Genomic DNA, 12150 nt, shown 5'->3' on the forward strand with positions numbered 1-12150 from the left:
CTAATAATATGTACTGTACTGTGCAATCTACTAATAATATGTACTGTACTGTGCAATCTACTAATAATATGTACTGTACTGTGCTATCTACTAATAATCAATCAGTCAATCAATCAATCAAACTCGGTGGTTGTTTGAGCACACTGCAGCCAGTCCTGGATAGTCACACGCAGGATTCTCACAGGAATGAGGCAATAGGATTACAGCATGTAGTAGGAAGAAGCAGAGCTTTTTTAATCCCAGCCCTTCTTGTATTGTAGCAGTTATTAACACAATTAAAGCAAGTACATAATATGACATGAATAAGATTATGTGCTTTTTTTTTTCCCAATAAGGTTGATATTAGAACTGTGTCTATTAATACATTCCATCCTTTCATTCCACATACTGATATACTGAAGGTGTTGAGTGTTGTGCATGTGTACAGCTTCTTCTAGTTCTCCTCAAGTTGTTGTTGAGGCTGCTTTGTGTGGAAGGTCCGCTGCTTGCAAAGTCACATTAATAAGCAATTCTTTTCAGTATCTTTGATTCAGTCAATAAAGGATAAAACTGGTGTGTGTGTGTGTGTGTGTGTGTGTGTGTGTGTGTGTGTGTGTGTGTGTGTGTGTGTGCACGCGTTTCATACTTTGTTTTCCAAATTGACAAAGACTGAACTGGAGCCCGGGGCTGTAAAACCGAGGGAAAGCCATTATCTCCTACACTCTGATTATCCTCTTCTTTGTGTAACTGTGTGTGTGTGTGTGTGTGTGTGTGTGTGTGTGTGTGTGTGTGTGTGTGTGTGTGTGTTTTATCGCACAACCATGTGCTTTGTGTGCGTACAGTAAGCTAATATAGAGTGTGTGTGTGCATAAAAGGGGGATGGGACTCAGTGCGGCAAGCCCTGTGGGTGAGTGTGTGTGTGTGTGTGTGTGTGTGTGTGTGTGTGTGTGTGTGTGTGTGTGTGTGTGTGTGTGTGTGTGTGTGTGTGTGTGTAGTGACCCACTTTGATCCTCTGCCCCGGTGGCAAGTCACCTATATTAGTGTAGTGCATTAATAACCATCAACATGGGAGCTTGTGTATTTGACTTTAGAGCAGGTGTGTCACAATTGTTTGTAGTCAGGCTGCCATCTAACAGTCAACATATATATATATATATATATACACACGAATCGAATCGTTTACGTTGTGCGATTCAGAATCGATTCTCATTTTTAAAAAATCAATCTATTTATTTTTTAAATTTTAAATTTTTTCATTTTTTTTAATCAATCCAACAAAGCACTACACAGCAATACCAAAACAATGCAATCCAATTCCAAAACCAAAACTGACCCAGCAACACTCAGAACTGCAATAAACAGAACAATTGAGAGGAGACACAAACACCACACAGAACAAAACAAAAGTAGTGAATATTATTAACAACAGTATCAATATTAGTTATCATTTCAGCGTAGCAGTGATTAAAAATCCCTCATTGACATTATTATTAGACATTTATAAAAATAATCAAAAAGAACAATAGTGTCACAGTGGCTTACACTTGCATGGCATCTCATAAGCTGGACAACACACTGTGTCCAATGTTTGCACAAAGATAAAATAAGTCATATTTTTGGTTAAAACAAATTTACATTATTGCAATCAGTTGATAAAACATTGTCCTTTACAATTATAGAAGCTTTTTTTAATAAATCTACTACTCTGCTAGCATGTCAGCAGACTGGGGTAGATCCTGCTGAAATCTATGTATTGAATGAATACACAATCCTTTTCAATCGGTAAAATATCGTTTTTGAATCGAGAATTGCGTTGAATCGAAAAAATCGATATATTATCAAATTGTGACCCCAAGAATCGATATTGAAACGAATCGTGGGACACCCAAAGATTCACAGCCCTAATATATACAGTATATATATATATATATATATATATATATATATATATATATATATATATATATATATATATATATATATATATATATATGATTATGATAATAGCCTATTTGTTGGCTATTATGATTTTACAGATTCATGTAGCTGAGATAGGCGCCAGCGCCCCCCGCGACCCCGAAAAGGGAATAAGCGGTAGAAAATGGATGGATGGATGGATAACTTGCTTTGAAATTGTTAGTCAATGTGGCTTGTATGTATTTTAATTTTAAAATGGTGTGGCAGGCTATTTGTATGTATGTAACGGTGTATATATATATATATATATATATATATATATATATATATATATATATATATATATATATATATATATATATATATATATATATATATATATATGTGTGTGTGTGTGTGTATATATATGTATTTATATATATGTGTGTTTATATATATATATGTGTATATATATATATATATGTATATATATATATATATATATATATATATATATATATATATGTGTGTGTGTGTGTGTGTATATATATGTATTTATATATATGTGTGTTTATATATATATATGTGTATATATATATATATATGTATATATATATATATATGTATAGATACATATATATGTTTGTATGTGTATATATATATATGATTATGGACGATGTTTAATAGACAATTTGTTGGACTTTATGATTTTACAGATTCATGGATAACCTGCTTTGAAATCGTTAGTCAATGTGGCTTGTATGTATTTTAATTTTCAATGGGGTGTCAGGCCACTTTGAATGGTGTGGCAGGCTACTTTCAATGATGCGCAGGTGCCGCCTCATGTAACATGTCGGTGCGCTTGAAATGCTGTGGTATGTATGTCACGTTGAATTGAAATGTCTTGAATGATGCAGCGGGCTACTTTAAATGGGGGTGGTAGGCCACTTTAAATGTGAGTGGTGGGCCATGCAAATGGTGTGAAGGGCTACTTTAAATAAGGAGGAGGGTCACATTAAATGACGTGGCGGTCCATGTTAAAGGATGTGGCAGGCCAGAGGAGGGTCACAATAAGTGACATGGCAGGCCACCTTAATTGACGTGGGAGGCCACATTAAATGATGTGGAGGGTCACGTTAAATGAAATGGCAGTTTGCCTTAAGTGATGTGGCAGGCCAGATTTAATTCATGTAGCGGGCCACATTAAATGATGTGGATAGTTATGTTAAAATGACAGGGCGTGCCATGATAAATGATATGAAGGGTCACTTTAAATGACACGGTGGGCTATGTTAAGTGATGTGGCAGGTCACTTTAAATGATGAGGTGGGCCACTTTAAATGATGTAAAGAGTCATGTTAAATGACACATTTAATGAAGTGGCAGGCAACTTCAAATGATGTAGAGGGTCCCGTTAAATGACACATTAAATGACGAGGCAGGCCACTCTAAATTACGTGGTGGTCCAGGTTAAATGATGTGGAGGGACACGTTAAATGACACATTAAATGATGTGGCAGGCTAGTCTAAATGATGTGACAGGCATCTTTAAATGATGTAGATAGTCACGTTTAATGACACATTAAATAAAATGGCAGGCTATATTAAATGAATTGGCAGGCCACATTATGATGTGGAGGGTCACGTTAAATGACACGGTGTGCCACGTTAAAGGCAATGGCAGTTTGCCTTAAGTGATGTGGCAGGCCAAATTAAATGACGTGGCGGGCCAGTTTTTAATTCATGTAGCGGGCCACTTTAAATGATGTGGATAGTTACGTTAAAATGACAGGGCGTGCCATGATAAATGATATGAAGGGTCACTTTAAATGACACGGTGTGCTATGTTAAGTGATGTGGCAGGTCACTTTAAATGACACGATGTGCCAATTTAAGTGATGTGGCAGGTCACTTCAAATGATGTGGTGGGCCACTTTAAATGATGTAAAGGGTCATGTTAAATGACACATTTAATGAAGTGGCAGGCAACTTCAAATGATGTAGAGAGTCACGTTAAATGACACATTAAATGACGAGGCAGGCCACTCTAAATGATGTGACAGGCATCTTTAAATGATGTAGATAGTCACGTTTAATGACACATTAAATAAAATGGCAGGCTCCCTCCTCCCCAGCAGACGATGGCGTGGAACACCGCAGAGGCCACCACAGTGGATATGTTTCTTTTACTTTTATGTCATAGCTGTATGTAGAAGTGTCTGCTTGTATCTGCTGATCTAATGTCTTTAATGTCCTTTGTGTTCTTTGATGTTTGATGTTTCCCTCTTACACACATGGAAGAGGGATGTGTACCATGGCTATGAGTTGTTTTTTTATTTTTTTTATTTATTTGTTTTTTTCCCTTGGCCTCAGTCTGCACCCCGTCTCCAGGGCCCAGGCAAAGACCGATTTTTTAAATTTTATTTTAATCTTCTATTTTTTTCTCCCCCCCCCTTTGTTTACCTTTATCTCATCTTTTTTGTAAGGGGCGCTGGAAGCCGTCAGACCCGTCAGCGATCCTGTTCTGTCTCCCTGTAATGTTTGTCTAAACTTGAATGGGATTGTGCTGAAAATTTTAATTTTCCTGAAGGAACTCTCCTGACGGAATAAATAAAGTACTATCTATCTATCTAATCTAATCTATATTAAACGAATTGGCAGGCCACTCTAAATGATGTGACAGGCATCTTTGAATGATGTAGATAGTCACGTTTAATGACACATTAAATAAAATGGCAGGCTATATTAAACGAATTGGCAGGCCACATTAAATGATGTGGCAGGCAACTTTAAATGATGTAGAGAGTCACGTTAAATGACACATTAAATGAAGTGGCAGGCTGCATTAAATAAAGTGGCATGCCACTTTAAATGACGAGGCGGGCTACTTTAAATGATGTAGGGTAATGTTAAATGCCACACAGGCCAGGTTAAATGACGTTGATTGACATGTGGAGGGTCCCCTGAAATGATTTTAGTGTGACAGATGTGGCCCCGGGGCCTTTAGTGTCACACGTCTGCTTTCGAGGATGATGATGATGATGCGTTCAGGTACCTTCCCTCCCACATCTATGGATGTTGTCACACTCATTCTGGGAAAGGGCTCACACACGATAAGATCTGCTTCTTCCTACTCCATTTCGGACATGTCAGTTGTGTGCTGATGATGTCATCACTGATGATGTCAGAGGGTTCGCCATAGAGAAGACATCATGTGTACTATACAAAGTAGTACTAATAAACATAGTTCCTATTAAACATCATGTGTACTATACAGTCAGTACATAACATTAATTAGTAGTACTAATAAACATAGTTCCTATTAAACATCATGTGTATTATACAAAGTAGTACTAATAAACATAGTTCCTATTAAACATCATGTGTACTATACAGTCAGTACATAACATTAATTAGTAGGACTAATAAACATAGTTCATATTAAACATCATGTGTACTATACAGTCAGTACATAGCATTAATTAGTAGTACTAATAAACATAGTTCATATTAAACATCATGTGTACTATACACTCAGTACATAACATTAATTAGTAGTACAAATAAACATAGTTCCTATTAAACATGGCGTGTGTCACTGAGTGACAGTAAAGTGTCACGGAGTGTTCTAGATGACGTGTCACTGAACGTCCTAACTTATGCTCACGTCATCGTCCTCATTAGTCTTGTCACTCATTGTTTGTATTTCCACTTCATTCTTACTATTTATTGATGAGTTTGAGTGAAACACAAAAAGACATTTCAACACGGTCGCGAGGACACCAAAAAGGAAGTTCTTTTCCCCGCCATCGCCGTCCCAATACTTAAGTCTGGGCTGCAGTGGCGTGTGTCACCACGTCGTCGGTCCGGTTTCTCAGGTTGTCCTGGTCCTGCACACTTTGACTTAAGGACGGAGACTCTGTCGTCCCTGGAATGTCAGTCGTGTTCCTCCCTCTGCTTGTGTGGTCTCCAAAGTGTGGCCCGGGGGCCTTTTGCTCCTCTTTTTACTCCAAATTAAAATTAAAAATAAATAAAAAAGTGTAATAACAGAGCAAACAGGTGGAATGTAACATGAAAATGTTGCAATGTTGACTCCAATAACACAAAACTGCCATGTAAGATGGGTTTTTGTACTCGAAAACTGTCATCGCTCAAAGAATAATAATGCATCAAAATCAATGTTGTTATGAATTATTGACATATTTAAGTCTCCAAATAGTTCACATCAAATATTACACTTTTAATATTTTTATGAAAGAAATATTGCATATTTTGTGGTTTTCTGTGACAAAAAAGGCATTATACAAACTTAAAACATAAAAACGTATAATCGAAAAATTGATTGACAAATTTAAGCGTTATAAATAAATAAATAAATAAAAATATATATATATACATACAGTGGGGCAAAAAAGTATTTAGATTAGATTAGATTAGATTAGCGAGTACTTTATTTATTCCGTCAGGAAAATGACAATTTTCAGCACAATCCCATTCAAGATCAGACAAACATTACAGGGAGCCAGAACAGGATCGCTGACGGGTCTGCCGGCTTCCAGCACTCCTTACAAAAAGATGAGATACAGGTAAACAAGGAGGGGGAATAGAAGATTAAAATAAAATAAAAAAATCGGTCTTAGCCTGGGCCCTGGAGAGGGGGTCCAGACTGAGGCCAAGGGAAAAAAACAACTCATAGCCATAGTACACATCCCTCTTACATTTAGTCAGCCAGATGACAGAGGTCTGTCATTTCCATCACAGGTACACTTCAACTGGGAGAGACAGAATGTGGGAAAAAAATCCAGGAATTCACATTGTAGGAATTTTAAAGAATTTATTTGTAAATGATGGTGAAAAATAAGTATTTGGTCAACCAAGGTTGTTTTGGCTCCAAATCTCAGGATACATGGCCCCATTCATTCTTTCCTTAACACGGATCAATCGTCCTGTCCCCTTAGCAGAAAAACAGCCCCAAAGCATGATGTTTCCACCCCCATGCTTCACAGTAGGTTTGGTGTTCTTGGGATGCAACCCAGTATTCTTCTTCCTCCAAACACCACCAGTTGAGTTTATACCAAAAAGTTCTATTTTGGTTTCATCTGACCACATGACATTCTCCCAATCCTCTGCTGTATCATCCATGTATCCATTTTGGTATCAACTCAACTTGAGGTGTTTGGAGGAAGACGGGAGTGAACAAGGTGATGAGTCAAATGCAGAAGACAAATTGTGTGTGTGACAATCATTGCTACTTTAACTTTAACACTTAGGAATATTTATGAAAGAAATATTGCATATTTTGTGTGTTTGCCCCACAAAAAGTATGTTTTCTATGACAAAAAGGCATTAAACAAACTAAAAACATAAAAACGTATAATTGACAAATTGATTGAGAGATTTAAGTGTTATAAGTTCCCAAAAATATTCATATGACTTTTTTTTTAAACTTTTGTCATACAAAAAACAAAGTTTTTGTGACAAAAAGGGCATAAAACAAACAAAAAATGTAAAAAAACAAACAAGCAAAACAAGAGTTGAAATAAAACAAAATATATAAGATAAAGTATGACTTATTTTCAACACTTTAATGAGTGTTGCCTTTTTGGATCCCTGAGAATTTTAGTGGGATTTTGCTCACAAGATAATAATGAATCAAAATCTATGTTATGAATTATTGACATAATGAAGACTCCAGTTACTTCACATCAAATATTGCACTTTGAATTATATTTTGGGGGAAATTTGGCATATTTTGAGTGCTTGTCGTATAAAAACTAAGTTTTTCTGACAAAAAGGGCATAAAACAAACAAAATAAATTTTAAAAAACCCACACAAAAAATACTTAAGATAAAGTATGACTTATTTTTAAAACTCTTTTGAATGTTGCCCTTTTGGATCCCCAAGAATCTTACTGGGATTTTTTTCTTAAAAGTGTCATTGCTTAAAAAAATAATAATGAATCAAAATCAATGTTGTTATGAACTATTGATATATTTAAATCTCCAATTACTTCACATTGAATATGTGACATTTTTATCAAAGAAATATTGCATATTTGGTGTGTTCGCCCTACAAAAACTAAGTTTTCTATGACAAAAAAGGCATTAAACAAACTAAACTAAAAACATAAAAACGTATATTTTACAAATTGATAGAGAGATTTAAGCGTTATAAGTTACAAAAAAATGTATGACTTTTTTTTTTTTAAACTTATCAATCAGACCCTTTTGGATCCCCAATAATCTTGGTGGGATTTTTTTCTTCAAAGTATCATTGCTTAAAAAATAATGAATAATGAATCAAAATCAATGTTGTTTTGAACTATTGATACATTTAAGTCTCCAATTACTTTGTATCAAATATTACACTTTTAATATTTTTATGAAAGAAATATTGCATATTTTGTGTGTTTGCCCTACAAAAAGTAAGTTTTCCATGACAAAAAGGCATTAAAAAAACTAAACTAAAAACCTAAAAATGTATAATTGACAAATAGATTGAGAAATTTAAGCGTTATTAGTAAAAAATATTAATAATAAAATAGAAATAAAAAAAAAATAAAATAAAAAAAAAATAAATAAAAAAAAAAAAAAATATATATATATATATATATATATATAACTTAAAAAAAACTACCTTATCAATTAGACCCTTTTGGATCCCCAAAAATGTTCACTCCACTCACCCTGGACACTCAAGCAAACATAGGGACGGCGTGGCGCAGTGGAAGAGTGGCCGTGTGTCCCTGGTTCAAGTCCCACCTAGTACCAACCTCGTCACGTCCGTTGTGTCCTGAGCAAGACACTTCACCCTTGCTCCTGATGGGTGCTGGTTGGCGCCTTGCATGGCAGCTCCCTCCATCAGTGTGTGAATGTGTGGGTAAATGTGGAAGTAGTGTCAAAGCGCTTTGAGTACCTTGAAGGTAGAAAAGCGCTATACAAATACAACCCATTTATTTATTTATTTATTTCCCGGCTACAAAACTCCCTGATGACCTGGAATTACCAGGAATTTCACCCATTACCAAATGAATGGGCAATATATCAAATTTCACAGCCCACATTTCTCAACTGATTCGAACAGTTCCAACATGCACACACTCCACTCACCTTGGGGTTAGGCGGTGCGGCTTCATAGCTTACCAAAGTCGTACTAAAACATTTTGATGGATTTTGGAGCGCCGTGTGTCATGTTCTATATTTTCAATGGAAAATCTAAAAATGTTGTTTACTTGAGTCGTATTGCCATCATATTGCAGTATATTATGCTTGACTGCCATCTACTGGTCACACCTATCATCACACCATGTACCAAATAAAATAGCTCCGAGGTCGGTAAGCAAAACCAGAAGGCGCTGTTGAGTTTTGAGGGGAAAAAAAGGATTTTAAGTGCGCCTTATAGTCCGGAAAATGTGGTAATATAGTGTTTTTGAAACATTATTATGACCGAGACCCTTTCGGGTCCCTAGGACCAAAGTTAAGGGGAGCCCTGAAGGAATCTACATATTGTCATGGTTTTAAAAGTGAAAAATAGCAATCACTCAGTCTGCCGCCCTCAGAGGAAAAAGTTTAGACACCCCTGCTGTGCCTCCATTTTTTTTCACTGATGTGCCCTCTTGTCTTCATCGCCTCATTCCTGCCCACTCAGCGTCCCGCCATGCCCGCCATGCCCGCACATTATCTTTAATCAGTGCTGTGTGTGTGTGTGTGTGTGTGTTTGTATTTCTAGCCTTCTTAAGACATCAACAAGGACAAGTAGCTTCCACATGGGGACTGAGTTAGGACATAAACCATGCTCCCAATAACATTGCATCTAATAGAGAATGTCTCATTTGCACCCCTGCTGGTGACATCTATGAAAATGAGGGTGGTCCCAAAAAGGAGGGATTTTGTCTGGGTTTTAAAAGTGCTCCCCCTCTGGCCAACATATGAAATAACAAGTGTGAGTAAGAAATTGAAATGCACCCCCTTTGGCCAAAATGTATAAAAGAAATACAATATGTATATAGAGACACACTGTAATAACTTGAAGTAAATAACGGAAGATTAAAAACAAATGACAAACAAACAAAACATTTTTTTTAACTAAAAGCCGTCTTTTTCTCACAATGTGTCGACGTTTTTCTTATAAAATTGGGAAGAATTTCTCATATTATTTCTGTTTCTGCAATATATTGCAGCATTTCTCGTAAAATTATTACTTTTTATGTAAAATTATTACTTTTTAAAGCCAGATGGTCCCAAAAAGGAGGGATTTTACAAATTGACTGTGTGTCGCTTTTAAAAGTGCTCCCCCTAACAAGTGTGTGTAAGAAATTGAAATCCAAAAATTAATAAAAATAAAGAAAATATGTATATAGAGACATACTGTAATAACTTGAAGTAAATAACAGAAGATTAAAAACAAATGACAAACAAACAAAACATTTTTTTTAACTAAAAGCCGTCTTTTTCTCACAATGTGTCGACGTTTTTCTTATAAAATTGGGAAGAATTTCTCATGTTATTTCTGTTTCTGCAATATATTGCAGCATTTCTCGTAAAATTATTACTTTTTATGTAAAATTATTACTTTTTAAGGCCAGATGGTCCCAAAAAGGAGGGATTTTACAAATTTTAAAAGTGCTCCCCCTAACAAGTGTGTTAAGAAATTGGAATGCAAAAATGAATAAAAATAAAGAAAATATGTATATAGAGACATACTGTAATAACTTGAAGTAAATAGTGAAGATTAAAAACAAATAACAAACAAACCAAAACATTTTTTTAAACTAAAAGCAGTCTTTTTCTCACAATGTGTCGACGTTTTTCTTATAAAATTGGGAAGAATTTCTTATATTATTTCTGTTTCTGTAACATTGCAATGTTTTTTGTAAAATTATGACTTGTTTATGTAATCACATTGCAATAATTCTCTTAAAATTATTAGTTTTTTTATGTAAAATGATTAATTTTTTTATGTGAAATGATTACTTTTTAATGCAAAATGGCGACGTTTGTCATCTAAATTTTGGACTTTTATCACAATATTTCACATTTTGTCATAATTTTGCCAAGCAATATTCTGATTATTATCATAATATTGGCAAAATGTTAAAGTTTTCTGATAAAATTGCGACTTTTGTCAAGTAAAATTACAACTCTTTTCATAAATTTGCCAACATTTGAAGCTTTTCTTGTAAAACTGCGACTGCTTTTGAGTAAAATTCCATACATTTATCATAACATTGCACAAATGTTCCGTTTTTCTTGTCAAATTTGGACTTGTGCTGAGTAAAATGACGACTTTTATCATAATATAGGCAAAATTGTGAAATTGTGACATTTTTCTTGGGAAATTCCAACTCATTTTTTATATTTGCATAGTAGGTATATATTATTAATGTTGTAAATAAACATCTTTATATATCTGGAAAGGCTGATCCTAAAGAGGTCGACACTTTTCTCAGGTCTCAAGAAGGTATGAACTACACTAATGTGTGTGTGTGTGTGTGTGTGTGTGTGTGTGTGTGTGTGTGTGTGTGTGTGTGTGTGTGTGTTTGTATTTCTAGCCTTCTTAAGACATCAACAAGGACAAGTAGCTTCCACATGGGGACTGAGTTAGGACATAAACCATGCTCCCAATAACATTGCATCTAATAGAGAATGTCTCATTTGCACCCCTGCTGGTGACATCTGTCAAAATGAGGGTGGTCCCTCAAAAAGGAAGGATTTTTCAAATTGACTGTGTGTAGCTTTTAAAAGTGCTCCACCTCTGGTCAACATATGAAACAACAAGTGTGTGTAAGAAATTGAAATACGCCCCTCTTTGGCCAAATTTAATACAAATAAATAAAATATGTATCTAGAAACATGCTGTAATAACGAAATAAATAATGAAGATTAAAAACAACTACAAAAAAAAAACATAAATTAACTAAAAGCAGTCTTTTTCTCAAAATGTTTCAACGTTTTTCTTGTAAAATTGGGAACAATTTGTCATATTATTTCTGTTTCTATAATATTGCAATATTTCTCGTAAAATTATTAGTTTTTAATGCAAAATAGCGACATTTGTTATATAAAATTCGGACTTTTATCACAATATTTCCAATTTTTATTGTTCTTGTAAAACAGCGACATTTTTGGAGTAAAATGGTGACTTTTGCCCTAATTTTGCCAAGCGAAATTCCGATTATTATCATAACATTGCCAACAGTTCAAAGTTTTCTGATGAAATTGTAACTTTTGTCGAGTAAAATGATGACTCTTTTCGTAAAAATGCCAACATTTTGA

At 34.8% G+C, this 12150-nt stretch overlaps 1 protein-coding gene across 7 annotated transcripts in view; it reads left to right on the forward strand.

The window, feature by feature from the left end:
* tiam1a (TIAM Rac1 associated GEF 1a) overlaps positions 1–12150 on the forward strand; it is a 234798-nt gene that overhangs the window by 53938 nt on the left and 168710 nt on the right. The window lies entirely within an intron of this gene.

The sequence above is a fragment of the Nerophis ophidion genome, linkage group LG04, assembly GCF_033978795.1.
Source record: "Nerophis ophidion isolate RoL-2023_Sa linkage group LG04, RoL_Noph_v1.0, whole genome shotgun sequence".
Classification (NCBI taxonomy): Eukaryota; Metazoa; Chordata; class Actinopteri; order Syngnathiformes; family Syngnathidae; genus Nerophis; species Nerophis ophidion.